The sequence below is a fragment of the Lissotriton helveticus genome, chromosome 6 (genome assembly GCF_964261635.1).
Source record: "Lissotriton helveticus chromosome 6, aLisHel1.1, whole genome shotgun sequence".
NCBI lineage: Eukaryota > Metazoa > Chordata > Amphibia > Caudata > Salamandridae > Lissotriton > Lissotriton helveticus.
In genome coordinates this window covers 1,916,306,712-1,916,329,139 of record NC_136067.1, presented here as the reverse complement: position 1 = coordinate 1,916,329,139, position 22,428 = coordinate 1,916,306,712, and the positions used below count along the sequence as shown (strand labels likewise).

Genomic DNA, 22,428 nt, shown 5'->3' with positions numbered 1-22,428 from the left:
TGAAGAGCCAGGTTTTTAAAGCTCTCCGGAATTCTGTTTCTGATTCCAGCAGATGCAGAAGGAGTGGGAGGGAGCTCCATAGTTTAGAAAACTGCACAAGGAAAGATCCACCGCCTAGTTGCGCTTTGCGGTATCGTTTGACTTTCAGGAGTTGCAGATTGTTGGATCTAAAAACTTGTTTTGATGGTATAGCTGAAGCCTTTTCTGGAGGTACCTGGGTCCCAAGATTCTGGTGCACTTAAATGCAAGGATCAGTGACTTGAATTCTATCCTCCTGATTATATGGAATCAATGAAGTTGCTTCAAGTGTAGAGAAATGCGGTGACGCATAGGTACCCGCCTGATTAGCCTTAACGCAGAGTTTTGGATAACTTGTAGCCTGCACAGTAAATATACAGGTAGCCCCAAGTGTGGGCTGTTTGCATAGTCCAATTGAGATGTGACTAGCACATGGACTACTGACTTCCGATGTGACTCCAGCAGAAAGCACTGAGAAATTCATTGCCCTCACCTTCCAAAAACAAGTGGACAAGATATGCCGTATCTGGGCGGAAAAGGAAAGCTCTTTGTCCAGCGTGATTCCCAGATTCCTGGCAGCCTCTGAGGGGGTGGGGGTGTGGGTGTGGGTGGATTCAGTTCTGACGGCCACCACAGACTGGGTGGAGATGGGAACGATTGGCTAAAAAACAGGACTTCCGTTTTCTCTGCGTTTAATTCCAGGCAGTTCCTCTGCATCCATATGGAGATGTCTTTTAGGAATGCCTTAAAATTGTGAAACGCCTCCATTGAGTGTTCTTGAACACCAATTGCGTGTGGTCCACGTAAGAAACCACTTTCACCCCCCAGGATTCAATCAGAGTAGTTAATGGGTGAGCTAGATGTTGATGAGCAACGGGCTGAGTGCCGATCCCTGCGACAGCCCACACCTCAGAGGTTTCTGAGCTGAGAAAAAAGGACGAAGAAACACTCTTTGGCAACGCTTCTCCAAAAAGGATCGGAGCCACGATAGTCATGTACCATGCACTCCGGCCTGATGGAGTCTACAGAGCAAGATTGAGTATGAAACCATATCGAATGCTGCTGATAGATCCAGCAGCACCAGAATAGCTGAGGTGCATTGATCCATGGACTCTCGTATGGATTCAGAGACTTCTAATAGCACTGTCTCTGTGCTGTGGCCAGCTCTGAAGCCCAATTGCAAAATGTAGGAGACTGTTGGTTTCTATAAAGGTTGCCAGTTGCTTATGCACCTACCGCTCCAAAATTGTGGCGCGAGCAGGTAGCAAGGAAATATGTCTGAAGTTACTAAGAACCTAAGGATCAACTGCTGGGTTCTTGAGAAGTGGGAGTAAGAAGGCATGCTTTCAAACTGCAGGAAAGATGTCTGACATTAGGAAGATGTGTTCCAGATCTAGTTAAGTATCGGATTTAACCAATGTGCCAGCAATCTGAAAAAGCAGGCAGGGCAAGGGTCTCCTGGAGAGCTTGATTTGCATTTCAGTAGTTCAACTAGTGTTACCACAAGGGGCAGTGGGACAAAGTCTGACATCGGGTGTGAGAGTGACAGTGAGGTGGGGGATTCCTCTTCTAGGGGAAATGTGGAGTAGATATCACGAATCTTGGTTTCGAAAAAATCCGACAGGTTTGAGCATAGTGTCGGGGAAGGAAGAAAGGACCGATCCAAAGCTGTGTGGTGAGTGAAGGATTTTGCAATTTCTAAAATTTCCTTGGTGGAATTAACTGCGCTGTCAACTTCCAACTTCTTACAGCCACTCTTCTCCTTTCTTAGTTCTTCAGAGAACAAAGGTGCGGAGGGTTTGGCACTTTTCCTAGAGGCTGGCTTTACATGCTCTACAGTGTCTAAGGCAGTCACTATCCATTCGTTGAACCCAACAGAGTCCCTATATGGGTCGCCTGTTAACTGCGCCAGTGGCTTTAGAAGTGCAGGCCCCAGTGACTCTGTAGTAGCTTTTTTGCCAATCCCTTATTTTTTCAACGTCTGGCTGATGTTCTGAGGGATTGGCCTCTAGGCTAAAGGTGAATGGTACTAGCGAATGGTCAGACCAAGTCACCATAGGGGTGCACTCACTCTGAGGTTCGCCGTGTTAGAGAAAATCAGATCCACCATATGGCTGGCGCTATGGGTAGGTGCAGAGACCAGTTGCCTGAGGTTGAGGCCATCCAAAGTTTCCAAAAACTGGGCCGACTGGGTGCAGCTATGGTCACCTGCATGCAGGTTAATATCACCTAAAACTATTAAGTTGGTGTACTGGAGAGAGAGTTAAGCAATTGTATCGCAGAGCTCTGCTATGGGGATGTATGGGCTGTCTGGATCTCTATATACTAGCAAAGCAGCCAATAAGGTGGATGGTCAGAGCCTGAAGCAGAAGGAGAGAGCTTCAATGTTCCCAATGGAACCCACTAGTGAGCAAAAGAACGAGGGATTAAACCCAGATCTGTGACTGGGGGTAAGTGGTTGAAAATTTTCAGCACTCCATCCAACATTTTGTTGTGCTTGCCAAGTAATAATTAAAACAGTTCCAAGCAACAACAAAACAGATATGTCACTGTGCACCCATTTTTGACAAATGTATTGAGTGTCAAAAGAAACAGGTACTATTATTGAAATAATTGCCTACCACAAAATGGGTGGCACGGGTTAAGCATACATCTGCTGACACAGCAAAAGAATTCATAATGAGGATGTAAATGGAGTTGCAATTCTCAGAACCAGTTTTGACTTTCTGATTAATTTATGTATGCAAAATGAAACTGCGAATTGTTCTAACTGTTATATGTATATCTTTATCTTGTCAAGAAAAAACAATAAAAATATATTTAAAAAAAAAAGAATTCCACTTAGGTAAAGGGACTTGTTTCCTGATACACTGAGAATGTTTGTGTTAGCAGCATGTTTAAGATCTGAAGCATAATCTTTTTTTCACCACTTGTATAGTGTACGCAATGAGTAAATTATGTCTTGTTGCTTAAAGTGTTAGTGTTTTTAGAACAACGTTTATTTATGTGTGTAATTTAGGGAATAAGAGCTACTTTAGGGGTCGATTTTGGACTTGACCTGTGCAAGACTTGCATTGACATGAACCTCAGCACCAAGTGGTACAAGTTTATGATTGTATGTCAGAATATTTTCTACAGTAATATCATCTGATGGACTATATACCATGGAGTAGCCGTAATATGGATCGTGTGAAAACCAAGCATAGCGTCATGGCAATAGATGATGGACTAAACAGCATGGGAGACAGCAATAACTAACAATATACACAGTACCCAAGGTCATGCCGTAGATATTAACAAGGGACTATACAAGTAAAAAGAAGCCCCGTAGTCATAGATAGATAAAACAATAGTAATGCGGCAATGTAGTTAAGTCAGATCCGACATAAGAGTGGACTATATTACATGGAGTAGCCGTAATGTGAATCGGGCGATACTCAAACATAACGCCATAGCAATGAATAATGGACTGACATGCATGGAAGACAACAATGGCGAACAGGATAAACAGTATCCAATGTTCTGCCATAGATATTGACAGGGACTATAAAAAATAACGAAGGCGCCCCGTGGTTATAGACAAAGAACTGGGAACATGACAATATACACCAAACAAAAAAGGGGAAAAAGAAAAAAATTAAGTAAAGGGAATGGAGTACTCACATTTCCATGGGGTAGAAGAAAATATATGAAAAATTATTGATATTCATGTAGTTACATCCAAAAAAACAGACAAAAAGAGAAACCCTGCTGTACATCAGGGATAAATGCATATCTACTTCAACTTATGAGATAATGGTAGGCACTAACTCAATATAATCCATATTATATACATCATATTAATATATGGAAAATGATTGTGAAGCTTGCATTTTATGTCTATAGTCTTGGTACTAACTATAATCTTATAAGAGTGGATTTATGAGATTGGAACACAGTAAATAAAAGAAGTACCACCATTATTTTAAGTATCAAAACCTTTTAATCAGCCAAAATAAAGGACTTCATAAAATAGCCTGATCCCCGGGTATTTCAGAATTAAGTCCTGTGGAAGCAGTGTCTAGCAGAAAAATATAGAACACTTCGCGTTTTTTTCTTATTTTATCTAAGCAGAGCCCTGCTTTTGATGTTATTTTTTCTAATACAAACCAACGTATATCATCAGCTGAGTGATGATGCTCCATGAAGTGGGATACCATAGGTGCGGCTAGTTTCTTGGTTCTGATTGCCGATCAATGCTCCGTAAGTCTTACATTCATAGTGCGAGAGGTTTCTCCCACATAGGCTTTCTGACATGGGCATAAGAGAAGATAGACAATGTTTTTAGATTTACAATTGGTTATGCCTTTACTTTCTATGGTATGGCCATTGTAGCAGAGGTCTTTGGCTACAATTGATAAAGGACAAATTTTACATTTGAGAACAGAATGTCTCGTGTCAAAGACGAGATTAGTTTCCTTAGTGTTGATGTTGCCTGACAGCAAATGTTGGCGGTCATAGAATCGTGCACGCTTATATGCATCTCAGACAACACGATGGTGGTAGCCCCTGTTTATGAACTTCTGTTTCATTTCAATGGAGCGTTGATCATAATCCTCCAATTTAGTACAATTGTGACGAAGCCGCAAAAATTGGCCAAAGGGGATACTGTCTTTCTGTTTCAAGGGGTGAAAACTGTTGTGATGTAAAATAGTATTTCGTGCTGTGGGTTTTGTGTATAAATCAACATATAGTTGGCCATATTCATGTTTGATGGATATGTCCAAAAATTCAATTTGGACATTACTGCACTGTGAGGTAAACTGGAGGTTAGAGTCACAAATATTCAGCCATAGCATGTATTTAGCGAGAGTGTCTTCGTTGTCATCCCAAATAAAAATGATGTCATCTATAAATCGTGACCAATATAGTGTAGTTTCAAAGAATGGGGCAACTTCATTGAAGACAAATTGTTCCTCAAAATGGGCAACATAGATGTTAGCTATAGTTGGTGCGCAAGAAGCTCCCATACTAACACCTTTGGTCTGCCTATACAAATCACCCCGGAATTCAAAGATGTTTTCTTTTAAAACTATGTTCAGACATTCAATTATGAAATCTAAGTCGCAATCGACTTGGTAAGTGTCAATAAACCATTTGACTGCCACAAATGCACCTTCACTGGGTATATTCGAGTACAAACTTTCTACGTCTAAGGTCACTAACCATTGTCGGTGAGGGTTAAATGGTGTACCTTCTAACATATTAATAATGGAATATAATACTATTATTAAGGGCTTGGGTGGTGTCACCACCCAAACTCCTTTTGGCATATAATACCATTATAAAGGGCTTGGGTGGTATCACCACCCAGGCCCTTAATAATGGTATTATATGCCAAAAAGAGTTTGATTATATCAATTTAGATAATCCCAAAATGGCATGCCTCTATGGGACGCCTAAGGTACATAAAGATGAAAAAAAACCTTCCTTGAGGCCAATTGTCAGTACTATCGGCTCTGTTACTGAACCCATTTCCAAATACCTTGATGCTATCTTACGTCCCTACATATATAATATGCCTGGTTACATAAAGGACACCTGCCAGGTTATTAATATGTTAGAAGGTACACCATTTAACCATCACCGACAATGGTTAGTGACTTTAGACGTAGAAAGTTTGTACTCGAATATACCCAGTGAAGGTGCACTTGTGGCAGTCAAATTGTTTATTGACACTTACCAAGTCGATTGCGACTTAGATTTCATCATTGATTGTCTGAACATAGTGTTAAAAGAAAACGTCTTTGAATTCCGGGGTGATTTGTATAGGCAGACCAAAGGTGTTAGTATGGGCGCTTCTTGCGCACCAACTATTGCTAACATCTATGTTGCCCATTTTGAGGAACAATTTGTCTTCAATGAAGTTGCCCCATTCTTTGAAACTACACTATATTGGTCACGATTTATAGATGACATCATTTTTATTTGGGATGACAACGAAGACACTCTCGCTGAATACATGCTATGGCTGATTCTTTGTGACTCTAACCTCCAGTTTACCTCACAGTGCAGTAATGTCCAAATTGAATTTTTGGACATATCCATCAAACATGAATATGGCCAACTATATGTTGATTTATACACAAAACCCACAGCACGAAATACTATTTTACATCACAACAGTTTTCACCCCTTGAAACAGAAAGACAGTATCCCCTTTGGCCAATTTTTGCGGCTTCGTCGCAATTGTACTAAATTGGAGGATTATGATCAATGCTCCATTGAAATGAAACAGAAGTTCATAAACAGGAGCGACCCCCATCGTGTTGTCCGAGATGCATATAAGCGTGCACGATTCTATGACCGCCCACATTTGCTGTCAGGCAACATCAATCCTAAGGAAACTAATCTCGTCTTTGTCACGAGACATTCTGTTCTCAATGAACAAATTCGGCAAATAATATGTGCAAACTGGCATTTGCTGAATATCAACAGATCTAAGAATGAGGCGATTCAGAAACCGATGTTCGCATATCGGAAAAATAAAAATATTAAGGATCTCATTGTTAGATCTTGCATGTCAATCCCAAAACAACCAATACAGCGAAGTATTGTAGACATGCGTCCAGTTGACGGTAATTTTAGCTGTGGTACTTGTAAAATTTGTCCTTTATCAATTGTAGCCAAAGACCTCTGCTACAATGGCCATACCATAGAAAGTAAAGGCATAACCAATTGTAAATCTAAAAACATTGTCTATCTTCTCTTATGCCCATGTCAGAAAGCCTATGTGGAAGAAACCTCTCGCACTATGAATGAAACATTGTCTATCTTCTCTTATGCCCATGTCAGAAAGCCTATGTGGAAGAAACCTCTTGCACTATGAATGTAAGACTTACGGAGCATAGATCGGCAATCAGAACTAAGAAACTAGCCGCACCTATGGTATCCCACTTCATGGAGCATCATCACTCAGCTGATGATATACGTTGGTTTGTGTTAGAAAAAATAACATCAAAAGCAGGGCTCTGCTTTGATAAAATAAGAAAAAAACGCGAAGTGTTCTATATTTTTCTGCTAGACACTGCTTCCACAGGACTTAATTCTGAAATACCCTGTGATCAGGCTATTTTATGAAGTCCTTTATTTTGGCTGATTAAAAGGTTTTAATACTTAAAATAATGGTGGTACTTCTTTTATTTACTGTGTTCCAATCTCATAAGTCCACTCTTATAATATTATAGTTAGTACCAAGACTATAGACATAAAATGCAAGCTTCACAATACATTTTTTATTATATTAATATGATGTATATATTATGGATTATATTGAGTTATTGCCTACCATTATCTTATAAGTTGAAGTATATATGCATTTACCCCTAATGTACAGCAGGGTTTCTCTTTTTGTCTGTTTTGTTGGATGTAACTACATGAATATCAATAATTTTTCATATATTTTCTTCTACCCCATGGAAATGTGAGTACTTCATTCCCTTTACTTTATTTTCTTCTTTTTCCCCTTTTTTGTTTGGTGTACATTGTCATGTTCCCAACTCTTTGTCTATAACCACGGGGCGCCTTCATTATTTTTTATAGTCCCTGTCAATATCTATGGCAGAACATTGGATACTGTTTATCCTGTTCGCCATTGTTGTCTTCAATGCATTTCAGTCCATTATTCATTGCTATGGCGTTATGTTTGAGTATTGCCCGATTCACATTACGGTTTTCCATGTAATATAGTCCACTCTTATGTTGGATCTGACTTAACTACATTGCCGCATTACTATTGTTTTAGTCCCCTATCTATGACTACGGGGCTTCTTTTTTACTCGTATAGTCCCTTGTTAATATCTACGGCATGACCTTGGGTACTGTGTATATTGTCCGTTATTGCTGTCTCCCATGCTGTTTAGTCCATCATCTATTGCCATGACGCTATGCTTGGTTTTCACACGATCCATATTACGCCTACTCTATGGTACAGGGCCGGCGCTAGGCATGGGCAGCATGGGCGGCTGCCCAGGGCCCCGCGCTCAGTCCATCAACAGGGGGCCTCGCAAAAGTGTTTCCCCACCAGCCTCGCGCCTGTGGTGAGCACTGCGTGGCCCAGGGAAGGGCTGCCTCTCCTCTGTTCTTCGCAAACATGTGTAAGAATAGGAGAAGAGGCCCCCCTCCCCTGTGCCTCGCAGCACTGGTTAATGGCTGTTAACCCCCAGGGAGGGGGCCCCTTTTCCCCAGGGCCATGCAGCCCAGATGTAGTGCGAGGCCCGTCTGCATTTGCAGCTTTGACCTGTAATTGGGGACAGGGTCGGATTGCGAAGGCAAGCAGTCGAGCATTGGCCGATGGGCCGGTGCTGAAAGGTGTAATATGTGGGCCGGTTGTTAAAGGGCCTCAACTTCATTCCTGCCTCCCAGGCCATCACACTTCTGGCTATGGTGTGCGGGGCGAAGGTGTTAAGTGTGGCAATCTGCCTTAATTGTGGCCAGGTGTTGCTCTAAGTGTTGTGGGACACCCCCGCGCCGCACGGCCACCATCTGCTGCGTGTGCCCCCAGTGCCTGCCTCTGCCTCAGCGCCGGCCTCGCTGCCGCCCTGAGCGCTCTCCTTTGGTTTCCCCCGTTTTTGTCCTGAATTTGTGCTTGTTTTTCTAGATCGTGTATCACTGTCTTTTCCCCCGCTTTTGTCCTGAATTTGTGCTTGTTTTTCTTCCTGTGCCCCAGATCGTGTATCACTGTCTTTTTCCCCCGTTTTTGTCCTGAATTTGTGCTTGTTTTTCTTCCTGTGCCCCAGATCGTGTATCACTGTATTTTCCCCCGTTTTTACTTAAATTTGTGCTTGTTTTGCTGTATCTGCCGTTTCTCGTCGTTTGCCCACCTCGCCGCCCCCCGCTCCCGCTTCCCGCCACCGCCTTTAGCCCCGCCCCTTTTCTCTTCTGTTTCCCTCCCCGCTCCCGCCTCCCAGCTGCTCCGCCCACCCGCGCACTTGGCCTTAAATGGCGACCGTGCGACGCAGGTGAGTGTGACCCACTTGTGGGACACCCCCGCGCCGCACGGCCACCATCTGCTGCGTGTGCCCCCAGTGCCTGCCTCTGCCTCAGCGCCGGCCTCGCTGCCGCCCTGAGCGCTCTCCTTTGGTTTCCCCCGTTTTTGTCCTGAATTTGTGCTTGTTTTTCTAGATCGTGTATCACTGTCTTTTCCCCCGCTTTTGTCCTGAATTTGTGCTTGTTTTTCTTCCTGTGCCCCAGATCGTGTATCACTGTCTTTTTCCCCCGTTTTTGTCCTGAATTTGTGCTTGTTTTTCTTCCTGTGCCCCAGATCGTGTATCACTGTATTTTCCCCCGTTTTTACTTAAATTTGTGCTTGTTTTGCTGTATCTGCCGTTTCTCGTCGTTTGCCCACCTCGCCGCCCCCCGCTCCCGCTTCCCGCCACCGCCTTTAGCCCCGCCCCTTTTCTCTTCTGTTTCCCTCCCCGCTCCCGCCTCCCAGCTGCTCCGCCCACCCGCGCACTTGGCCTTAAATGGCGACCGTGCGAACGCGCAGCAGTCACGCGCAGCGGGTGCGCCGATTGTGCGCCGAAGGCGCGCCAAAGGTAAGCCCGTCTGCGCCCGTCCGCGCCTGGACCGCGCCCAGTGCCAGGACCCCTGGCCCCCACCGACGGAAGCCGACCCGACGAACCTACAGCGCCACCGACCTCATCGCACTCAACACCGGCCACATCCCAGGATGTCACCGAGCCGCCCCGAAGCACACCCACGGACCCTTCAGCTGCCACGCCTGCAAGTTCACCTGCATCCGGACCTTCCCTGCACCCGCCAAGCCGAACTCCAGCAGCACCCACCTCAAGTGTATCCTGCTCAACACCCGCTCCGTCCACAGACACGCCGTAGAACTCTGGAACCTGCTCGACACCACCGCCCCCGACGTTGCCTTCATCACCGAGACCTGGATGAACGCCTCCTCAGCCCCAGACATCGCCATCGCCATCCCAGAGGGCTACAAGATCACCCGGAGGGACCGCGACAACCAGACCGGAGGAGGCATCGCCATCATCCACAGAGACACCATCCGCATCACTACCAACACCGATGACACCCTCACCACCGCTGAACACCTGCACTTCCAGATCCACACCAACCCGAAGACCACCCTCAGAGGCACCCTGATCTACCGACCCCCGGGTCCACGCACACGATTCAGCGAGGACATCGCCGACTTCGTCAGCCCGCACGCTCTCCCCTCCGCCGACTACATCCTCCTGGGGGACCTCAACTTCCACCTGGAGAACAACAACGACCGCAACACCATCAGCCTGCTCGACAACCTCGACAACCTCGGACTCAAGCAACTGGTAACCACCCCCACCCACCTCGCCGGACACACACTCGACGCCGTCTTCTCATCCAGCAAAGACGTCACCTTCAGCCACGCAACAGGACTCCACTGGACGGACCACAGCTGCGTCCACTTCACCTTCAGAAGAACGACGATCCACCACCACCAGCAACAGGTTGCTCGAAGAAGCTGGAATAAGATCACAGCCGACCAGCTCACCGCTTCCCTGAGCCAGCACCCTCCCGCCAATTCAGCGAACCCCAGCCAGGCCGCCGACAACCTCACGAAATGGATCAACGACTGCGCGGACGAACTCGCCCCTCTGAGAACCCCACCCAGCAGATCCTGCAGCAGAAAAACACCATGGTTCACCGACGAACTCAAGAGCTCCAAGAAGAACTGTCGAGCCCTCGAGAAAGCCTGGAGAAGGGAACCAACGACGGACAACATGACCACCCTCAAGCTCGCCACCCGGAAACACCACCAACTGATCCGCGCCACCAAGAAAAATGCATACAAGGACCGGCTGGACAACAACGCACACAACTGCAAGGAACTCTTCAACATCGTGAAAGAGCTATCCAACCCCAACGCCGGAAACAATGACATCACCCCGTCGCAAGAACTCTGCAACTCCCTCGCGTCCTACTTCCACAACAAGATCACGGACATACACAACAGCTTCAACAACCAACCAACGCAAGCCACAACCGCAACGACGCCACCCACCACCACCCTCCGCACCTGGACCCCGATCAGCACCGAAGACACCATCCGCACCATGAACTCCATCCATTCCGGATCTCCGACCGACCCCTGCCCTCACCACGTCTTCAACAAAGCCGACGCTGTCCTCGCACCCCACCTGCGGGACATCATCAACACCTCCTTCGACTCCGCCACCTTCCCCGAGAGCTGGAAGCACGCCGAACTCAGCGCTCTCCTCAAGAAACCCACAGCAGACCCCACCGACCTCAAGAACTACCGTCCCATCTCGCTTCTCCCGTTCCCGGCCAAAGTCATCGAGAAGACCGTCAACAAACAACTGGCCGCCTTCCTCGAGACGAATGGATCCCTCGACCCCTCACAGTCCGGCTTCCGAGCGAACCACAGCACCGAGACCGCCCTCATCGCCGCCACCGACGACCTTCGAACTCTGATGGACAACGGAGAAACAGCGGCCCTCATCCTCCTGGACCTCTCCGCGGCTTTCGACACTGTTTGCCACCGCACCCTAGTACAGCGCCTCAGCAACATCGGAATCCAGGAGAAGGCACTGGAATGGATCACCTCCTTCCTCGACGGAAGAACACAAAGAGTCCGCCTACCACCGTACAAGTCAGAGGCCACCAAAGTCATCTGCGGCGTCCCTCAAGGATCCTCACTGAGCCCCACCCTCTTCAACGTCTACATGAGCCCCCTCGCGACCATCGCACGCCAACACAACCTCAACATAATCTCCTACGCTGACGACACCCAGCTGATCCTCTCCCTGACCAACGACCCCGCCACCGCCAGAGCCAACCTGCACGAAGGGATGAGAGACGTAGCCGAATGGATGACGACCAGCCGCCTGAAACTGAACTCAGACAAGACGGAGGTCCTCATCCTGGGCTCCACGCCCTCCGCCTGGGACGACTCCTGGTGGCCCCCCGCCCTGGGCACCGCACCCAAACCGACGGACCACGCACGCAACCTGGGCTTCATCCTGGACTCCTCCCTCTCCATGACCAGACAAGTCAACGCCGTCTCCTCGTCATGCTTCAACATCCTGCGCATGCTACGGAAGATCTTCCGGTGGATCCCCACCGAGACGAGGAAGACGGTCACCCAAGCCCTCGTCACCAGCCGACTGGACTACGGCAACGCCCTCTACGCCGGAACCACTGCCAAACTCCAGAAGAGACTCCAGCGGATCCAGAACGCCTCGGCGAGACTCATCCTCGACATCCCCCGACGCAGCCACATCTCCGGACACCTGAGAGATCTGCACTGGCTCCCGGTCAACAAGAGAATCACCTTCCGTCTCCTCACCCACGCGCACAAAGCCCTACACGACCAAGGCCCGACCTACCTCAACAACCGGATCAACTTCTACACTCCCAAGCGCCTCCTCAGATCAACCAACCACGCCCTCGCTGCCGTCCCCCGCATCCGAAGAGCGACAACAGGAGGAAGATCCTTCTCCTACCTGGCCGCCAAGACCTGGAACTCACTTCCGACCAATCTGCGCCTGACCCGAGACCACCTCTCCTTCAGGAGGAAGCTCAAGACCTGGCTGTTCGAGCAGTAGCGGCACCCCCCCCCCCCAGCGCCTTGAGACCCTACGGGTGAGTAGTGCGCTCTACAAATGACCTGATTGATTGATTGATTGATTGTGTTATTCTCCCCTCAGCCCCCCATTGGGGCCCGCAAAGAAGTGTCTTGCCCCAGACCGCTCCCCTGCCAGGTAATGGTGGGTGGGGGCAGGTGGGAGTATACCAGGCTGTCACTGAGGGAGCAGGTTTTTGGCTATGGGCAATTGACACCTTAGCCTCCATGGTAGCAGCAGCAGCTGAGTCCTTTTTCTTGACCCCCCTCCCCTGCAAGGTCATCACCCTGGAGGAAATGGAGGGCTGGGAAGGAGTGAACTATGATAGGCCTTCCTGGAGGGTGTGGGTGTATTTACATGGGCCTCGCAGTGAGATAACCTTTGTTAGGCTTTTATTAAACTAGAGAGGATGTAGCGTTGTGTCCTAAGCTGCCTACATTGGCAGTCGGAGACCAGGTTCTAGTCCCAGCATCAGCTCAACATCCTGTCATTCTGGGCAAATCACTTAATCTCACCAAAGATTAAAGTAAAAATAAATTTGATCTTGTGCAGTGTAACTGTTGCCCATGTAAATCACCCCAATGCCCTAGCACCGAGTTCACCTTATGTAAACTATAAAAATCAAGGACCGATCCCAAAAAGCCATTTTTTTTAACTTAATTCCAGCTATTTTAATGCACACTAAGGGCCCGATTCACAGAATGAACTTAAGACTAAATTCTAAACTTACTACTATTTGGTATTCACAGAATGCACTTACTACTTTCGGGATTCACAGAATGAACTTACTACTTTCAGGATTCACAGAATAAACTTACTACTTTCGGTATTCACAGAATAGATTTAAGACTACTAACTCTAAGTCCGAAATCGGGGAGTAAATTCCGGCCCGGAGGCGGAGCTTACGGCCCGGAGGCGGAGCTTCCGGCCCGGAGTCGGAGCTTGCGGCCCGGAGTTGGAGATTTCAGCATGGCAAAAATCCCCACCTCCGAGCCATAAGCTCCGCCCCCGGGCCGTAAGCTCCGCCTCCGGGCCGTAAGCTCCGCCTCCGGGCCGTAAGCCCCGCCTCAGGGACGGAATTTACTCCCCGATTTCGGACTTAGAGTTAGTAGTCTTAAATCTATTCTGTGAATACCGAAAGTAGTAAGTTTATTCTGTGAATCCCGAAAGTAGTAAGTTCACTCTGTGAATCCCGAAAGTAGTAAGTTCACTCTGTGAATCCCGAAAGTAGTAAGTGCATTCTGTGAATACCAAATAGTAGTAAGTTTAGGATTTAGTCTTAAGTTCATTCTGTGAATCGGGCCCTAACTGTCTGATCGGCTCACACTGCAACAACAAGGAGTTTAATCCCCAAGCCATAGTTTCCACTTGCCTTGAGTTTGCTTGAGTTTGTTTTGTGCTCAATGTGTCGATGTATGTATATAGCACCGTATGTAGATTTGCATATACACCTGGGGCCTCATTTATGAGGCCTTGCGTCAGTTTTGCGCTTCCGATGCGTCACTTTTTGTGATGCATCGGCGGCGTAAAACATGCCTCCTGTTGCGCACTATTTACAAAGTGACGCATCTAAGCAGATGCGTCACTTTGTAAACCCCTGCACTACATTATACCTGCGTTAGGTATAATGTATGCAGAGGGGGCGTTCCCCCGCAAAAAGCCTCGTAATAGTGACGCAGTGAAATCTATGAGATTTCATAGCGTCACTTTTAGGACGCTGTTGCGTCAAAATCTTGCGCCTGCCTCACAGCAGGCGTAAGACTGACGCAAGCCCTTTCACATGGGGCTTTCCCCATGTGAAAGGACGCATTGCTGGAGTTGCGTCACTTTTGTGACACACCCCAGCAATGCGTGACTTTTGCGCTTATAGATACGTCAGAAATACTGACGCATCTGTAACTCCTTGCGACATGATGCGTCATACTGTAAATATGACGCATCAATCATGTCGCAAGGAGTGCGCACTGAGAAGTGACGCATCGCTGCTTTCACGCAGCGATGCGTCATTTCTCATAAATGAGGCCCCCGGCACATAGCACTCCATGCATTATCCTCACTGGCCTTTGCTATTCTCCAACTATGTATTTTAACAAAAATAAAACGTGAACAAAAAGTCGGAATGCTTGTTCTTTACTTTGCATGTTTGTTGCCTATGAGTAAAATTAACTGTGGTTTTTGCGTGAGACAGTGTAGAAACAGAAACTGTCTATGAAGAAAATGCTGCAAAGCGTTCAACGATACAGAAAAGGGGGTGGTGATGAACAGAGTGTCTGAATTAAGCAGACCACTCTTACCCAGTCCAAAGATCAGGGCTTGATCCATCACCGTTATTTATCTCACTGCCCCATCCCAGCTCAGAACCTGGCTATATGCAAATTAGTCTGTCCCTGGCCCAGTGCATCATGGGAACAGGGCAGACCAAACTACCAAGCCAATTCTTCACCAGAAAGGAGACAAGCTACCGGGGACCGGTTTCTGGCATTTCAGCCTCTTCGGCCCGGCTTGCTTGAATCCTGATGGAGCAGTGAGAAAGGGACTCATGTCTGAGTATACCCTGCCACACCTATAGTGGCCAAAAACGATACAGAAAAGGGGGTGGTGATGAACAGAGTGTCTGAATTAAGCAGACCACTCTTACCCAGTCCAAAGATCAGGGCTTGATCCATCACCGTTATTTATCTCACTGCCCCATCCCAGCTCAGAACCTGGCTATATGCAAATTAGTCTGTCCCTGGCCCAGTGCATCATGGGAACAGGGCAGACCAAACTACCAAGCCAATTCTTCACCAGAAAGGAGACAAGCTACCGGGGACCGGTTTCTGGCATTTCAGCCTCTTCGGCCCGGCTTGCTTGAATCCTGATGGAGCAGTGAGAAAGGGACTCATGTCTGAGTATACCCTGCCACACCTATAGTGGCCAAAAACGATACAGAAAAGGGGGTGGTGATGAACAGAGTGTCTGAATTAAGCAGACCACTCTTACCCAGTCCAAAGATCAGGGCTTGATCCATCACCGTTATTTATCTCACTGCCCCATCCCAGCTCAGAACCTGGCTATATGCAAATTAGTCTGTCCCTGGCCCAGTGCATCATGGGAACAGGGCAGACCAAACTACCAAGCCAATTCTTCACCAGAAAGGAGACAAGCTACCGGGGACCGGTTTCTGGCATTTCAGCCTCTTCGGCCCGGCTTGCTTGAATCCTGATGGAGCAGTGAGAAAGGGACTCATGTCTGAGTATACCCTGCCACACCTATAGTGGCCAAAAACGATACAGAAAAGGGGGTGGTGATGAACAGAGTGTCTGAATTAAGCAGACCACTCTTACCCAGTCCAAAGATCAGGGCTTGATCCATCACCGTTATTTATCTCACTGCCCCATCCCAGCTCAGAACCTGGCTATATGCAAATTAGTCTGTCCCTGGCCCAGTGCATCATGGGAACAGGGCAGACCAAACTACCAAGCCAATTCTTCACCAGAAAGGAGACAAGCTACCGGGGACCGGTTTCTGGCATTTCAGCCTCTTCGGCCCGGCTTGCTTGAATCCTGATGGAGCAGTGAGAAAGGGACTCATGTCTGAGTATACCCTGCCACACCTATAGTGGCCAAAAACGATACAGAAAAGGGGGTGGTGATGAACAGAGTGTCTGAATTAAGCAGACCACTCTTACCCAGTCCAAAGATCAGGGCTTGATCCATCACCGTTATTTATCTCACTGCCCCATCCCAGCTCAGAACCTGGCTATATGCAAATTAGTCTGTCCCTGGCCCAGTGCATCATGGGAACAGGGCAGACCAAACTACCAAGCCAATTCTTCACCAGAAAGGAGACAAGCTACCGGGGACCGGTTTCTGGCATTTCAGCCTCTTCGGCCCGGCTTGCTTGAATCCTGATGGAGCAGTGAGAAAGGGACTCATGTCTGAGTATACCCTGCCACACCTATAGTGGCCAAAAACGATACAGAAAAGGGGGTGGTGATGAACAGAGTGTCTGAATTAAGCAGACCACTCTTACCCAGTCCAAAGATCAGGGCTTGATCCATCACCGTTATTTATCTCACTGCCCCATCCCAGCTCAGAACCTGGCTATATGCAAATTAGTCTGTCCCTGTCCACCATAAGCGTGGAAGGGTATACTCAGATGTGAGTCCCTTGCTCATTGCACCATCAGGATTCAAGCAAGCCGGGCCGAAGACGCCTGAAATGGCAGAAACCGGTCCCCGGAAGCTTGTTTCCTTCCCAGTACAAGAATTGGCTTGGTAGTTTGGTTTGCCCTGTTCCCATCATGCACTGGGACAGGAACAGACTAATTTGCATATAGCCAAGTTCTGAGCTGGGATGGTGCAGTGAGCTAAAAAACGGTGATGGATCAAGCCCTGATCTTTGGACTGGGTAAGAGTGGTCTGCTTAATTCAGGCACTCTGTTCATCACCACCCCCTTTTCTGAAGCAAAGCGTTCAAAGCAAAGAGAAAATAAAACTGCAACTTATTTATGTTATAAGATCCTGCAACGGCCAGAGCATGATAATTAGAGAGCACTATTTATATATAAATATCCATATTATTTTTAACATGTCTTATCTGTCTTTCTTTAGTTTAACTATTAGTCAACCAGTCATGCACACTCTGGCCTTTCTCCATGTAGGCACCAATGCACCCTACATGGAGAAAACGGCCTCCCCATAGGGGCCTGGCTGGCCGGCGTCCCAACCAATCACAATGCTGCCATTGGGGAGGGAGGCTGCCTGCTTCCTGTTCCTGCCAGGCAGGAAAGAAAGAGAGCAGGTCAGGAGCAGAGATGACGTGAGACCTGGGAAGGTAAGTTTATTTTATTTTTTAAATAACCCCTGCGAGACCTCCCACCCGCGAGTCATGCTAGCCATGACTGGATTTTACATGCAAATTAGAGGGGCCTCACATCTTCCCTTTCGCCCGGGGCCCCAGGAAGTTCTAGGACCAGCCCTGCTATGGTATATAGTCCATCAATTATGTTGGCTATTCCATGCTATATAGTCCATCATCTATATCGGTCATGACGTGATTCACACTACCCTATATATAGCCGCATTTGTTGCACAGCCCTCTCTATGGCGGCCTGGTGATTCGCTATCTTCCGGACATGCTGTTTTTTTGACTACCTGAACCCTAGAGATGACACGCTTTCGCCATTTTTAAGGTAAATGGTCGTGCCCCTCATACTTCAGGGTATTGATACATTTTGGGTCAGTTTTCATCTTTTCTTGGCTCTATATAGTCCCGGTATATATGGTTACACCATTGTGTTCTATTTTTAGATCTTTATCGGCTTGCGGTGGAGTTCCTAACTATCGTATTAATTTAGCGTGCATAATACGACACGTCTGCTATCCATTTCATAAGACTCTAAGCATAGATGCTCACACTTATTGCTTGCTTCAGTCGCTTTTTCGATCATGCACTTGTGGCTCCATCTATTTACTATGAGGTTGTTCTTTTGCTAGATTGTTTCAATTTCCTTCAGTTTTCTTTATCCCAGAAACATCTGACTCTTGCCGAATTCCGTTTGCCTGCTGCATCTCTGCAATCTGTTGACATCGCCCTACCTGTTTTGTATTTTACGTTATTTTTCCAGGTTTCTACTGTTTATTATTTCATCACGCTGCGGGCGTATTTAGCTTAGTTTAGCTTACATTGTTCATTTGATAACAGCCCTTGCGTGTTTTAAACAATTAATATCCACTATCTTTCTGCGTTTTACACATTAGGATTCAAATACTTTTGCATAGAAGTGTGGTGTCCTCTACAACATCGTCAAATTACCAATAGGTAAGGCATGGTTCATTTTAATATTTTTCCTTTTCAAACCACATTGCCAGTTCGAAGTGCTAGTTATCCATTGGGGCAAAAAAAAAAAAAAACTTTTTCTTTTTTCTTGTGTCATCATTAGGCAACCACATATTTTACTTATCAACTCTGCCTCCTAACCAACTTCTGTGCTCGCCATATTTTCAGGTATGATGATTTGTTTTCTTTAGATACCTTTTTGTCGTGTTCTTTAGATATTAGGCCGTCAACCTTGTGTATACGTTACAAATAGGTACTGCATTTTTTCTATTCCATGTTTATATCCGTTTTATACACTCTGATACCATCCATGGTGTTGCATCACAGTGACATCTTCTATGTGCTAGTCAACGTCCTTTGGTGTTGTTTAGTTCACACAATATAGGGTTAACTGTCTCAATCTATATTTACATCACACCTTTGTTTACATATTTCTTGGTTTATTTAAATGCAGGACCGCTCCGGTTTGTGACATTTCATGATCTGTCTATCGTCTTTTGTCAGCATTATAATCTGCTACTTTGTAAGTATATATCTTTCGCTGTTTGTCTGGCTTGTTTTTGTTTTATCTTTTGAATGTTTTTCAATTTAAGGTATCCATGGATGGCCTACATGGAGGATCGTGTGTCTGCATCCAACATAAACAAGATTTTTAATAATATACATAACGTGAGATATTGGTTCATTTAGATCTCTCGGTTTCGGGTATAACATAGTACATCATTGAAATGTTCTTGTTTATTTGTGACATAAATTGCTGCATTAGTAATATCTTTACCTGTGCTCTCTTTAACCATTGTTTTTTCAATATGTCCCTATATATGTTTGCTTTTTTAGTAACATACAATAATATGTATACATGATGTTCATAAACTATATTTATCTTGGTGCACATAAACAAACATTTATCATGTCATACATAAAAATCGACGTGTATTATTTGTATATACAGCTCATCACTTTTAATATATGGTTTTGGTACAAAATGTAGTTGTCGTCTAAAATTGTATAAAAAGTATGTGACTAATATCATCTTTCCTTATATACAGCATAACTTGTTCGACATAAGTTTTTGTAATCAAATGTAGTTGTCAACTTAAATTGTATAGAATGTATGTGGCCAATATCATTTCTTTTTTGAGTGAGCTCATATGTCTAGGTGTTCAAAACTTTTTTATATGTATTGTTCCCACACTGTATATTAATAATTTGTCACTTATTTTTATTTAATTGTAGTGCAATAGACGGTAACCTGATGAAGGCCCAGATGCCGAAACGCGCGTAGTTCTGAATCTACCGCATTGCCTCCGTCAATACTTGTCTAATGCTTTGATGTTTTTAATGGAAAAAATTTATAATAATAGCCATGTCTGATATCAATTTTGCACATTAGATAAACAAGAGAAACATTGATTCCAAAAATATATCAAAAAAATAATCAATATTTTTATATAACAAAAAATCAATCAATAAAATGATAATAGTTTTCTAATTTGTGTGACCAGTTTCTGGTATGTGGGTCCTTTATAACCCAATCTCACCTAGCACATGTGTTTGTATTCAATTAATTGAGTAACTTGGCTATAGACCTTTTTTAAAATTAGTTTACTTCCGTATGTATAGCGAGTTCATTCGGTATATAGGGGTTCCGCTTTTTTCAAAACAAAATGAGGTTCTTCTTTTATACACAGTTGTGCCTTTGAAGTGGGTGAGACTTCAAAGACATACCTCCCATCCTGTCAGGATGGTCCATCAGTCACACCTAAGCTCCCATTGTGTGTGGCTGTCAAGGTGAAATACACAGAGCCCAGCTGACACGTGCCCAAGACATGTGCTCAGGGGCAGACTGCAGGCACCAAACGGCTTACACAAGATAATGCCCACTTTCTTGTTGGACCTTCATACCCCCGATCTTCTTTTTTTAACGGAGACCTTGTTCGGCGATGACTCCCTACCCGCCCTATTGGCCACCTTACCGGCTACTTACTATGCCCTTCGGGCAGATCGCCCTTCTGGCAGAACTGGGGGCGGTGTGGCGGTCATCGCACGCACCGATCTCCCTTTTCAAACCCTGTCATTACCTGACATTGCAACCACTGAATACCTGGTTGTCCGTACCACCGCCACCTCTCCCCCTTTGACCTGTTTTCTTACCTACCACCCTCCTCAATCCCCCTTACAGTTTCTTTCTGATTTCTTGGAAGTCCTGGCTACCATTACAGTCAACAATTCCTCTATTTTACTCCTTGGTGATTTTAATTTTTGGCCCTCCGACCCAGCTGAACGCCCATCTTCAAAGGAATTTTCCGAAACCCTTCAATCCCTCAATTTCACTTCCTTTGTTCACTCCCCCACCCACATCAAAGGTCACATGCTTGACCAGATCTGGTCCCTGAATTGTCCCGAGGAATCTCTTTCAATTTCACCTTGCACATGGTCCGATCACCACTTGATTTCATTTTCTCTGCCCATTCACCCCCCAGCCAAGCCCTCTCGCCCCAAGAACATCTGGGTCCGAGCTTGGGTCCGAGCCAACCTGGAAGAACTCTCTTCCCTTCTTACCACTTCCCTCCCTTCCCTGCAGGGTCTTTCCACTCTTTCCCAGGTCGAGGCTATAGATCAGTGGCTCTCCGCTGGTAGTGATTCTGCTGCCCCGCTCAAATGCATTACCTCCAAGCGCGACAAGGATGCTAATCGGTGGTTCGATGTAGAGCTTAAGGCCACCAAACTTACAGTACGCCGCGCGGAGCGGGCTTGGAGGAGAAGTTATTGCCCCATTTTGTGACTGGAGTATATCAACATCCTTACCCAGTATAAAAAAAAAATCTTGGAGGCCAAAACCACCTACTTCTCCTCTAAAATCCTTGCCGCTGCAAACCAGTCTAAGGAGATATTTATGATTGTTCAGAACCTGGCGCTTTCAGACAGAACAACCCTTAAGCCCGCCCCGTCCGAAGAACTCTGCCAATCCCTCAATAACTATTTTATCCACAAAATTATTACCATTAAAGCCAACATCCCGCCCCCTTCTCCCTCCTTTGTTGATCCCCAACGCCCCCCTCCCAAGGGAAAACTCACTATTTTCCCTCCCATATCTAAGGAAGTTTTTTCTTCCTTAGTACCCTTGGTCAAATCTGGCTCTCCACTTGACCCCTGTCCGGCTCATATCCTTCGTCATATTTTTGTTACCTGCCCAGATCCCCCCCTTCATCTCCTCAACAGCTCCCTGGCCCAAGGTGTAGTACCCAACCCCTTGAAGTCAGCGGTTATTGTGCCAATTCTTAAAAAACCTGGGGCAGACCCCTCTGTCCCTGCCAATTTCCGCCCCATCTCCCTTTTGCCATTTTTGGCAAAGGTGCCCGAGCGCCATGTCACCTGCGCCCTGAGCTCCTTTGTGGAGATGCACGGAGCTCTTGCTCCCCGCCAGGCTGGCTTCCGCCCCGCACACTCTACGGAGTCCGTTGTCATCTCGGTCTTGGACAACCTCAGGGAGGGTATGGATTCCAACCAGCGCTAGGCCCTCGTGCTTCTCGACCTCTCAGCCGCCTTTGACACGGTGGATCATACCATCTTACTTTCCCATGTCGAGGCGGCGGGGATCGGGGGCACTGCTCTGGTTTGGTTATCCTCCTTCCTGAGTGACCGCACCCAGGCCGTTCGCCTGGGTGATTTCACAGCGGACGTCCGGAAAGTTCAGTGCGGGGTTCCCCAGGGTTCCTCCCTTTCCCCCCTCCTGTTTAATCTTTATGTTGCCCCTCTTATTTTCTCTCTTCAACAAATGGAGGTCGCCGTATTTAATTATGCGGATGACCTCCAGCTTGTTTTCAATCTGTCCTCTTCCCCCTCTTCTCTTCTTAATTTCCAAACTATTATGCTTCACATCCGGGACTGGATGAACCACAATCATTTGAAACTCAACCCCGATAAGACCGAGCTGGTGTTGACGGGTGGTTCATCCA

The 22,428-nt window shown here is 46.5% G+C and overlaps 1 long non-coding RNA gene across 1 annotated transcript; it reads left to right on the top strand.

Annotated features, from left to right (window-relative positions):
• The first annotated feature begins 18,385 nt into the window (after nt 1–18,385).
• LOC144761954 (uncharacterized) lies at nt 18,386–19,867 on the top strand. The gene is made up of 4 exons (XR_013595974.1): nt 18,386–18,451; nt 18,573–18,637; nt 18,924–18,992; nt 19,706–19,867. It is a non-coding gene; the product is annotated as an uncharacterized LOC144761954 (long non-coding RNA).
• Nucleotides 19,868–22,428: the final 2,561 nt, after the last annotated feature.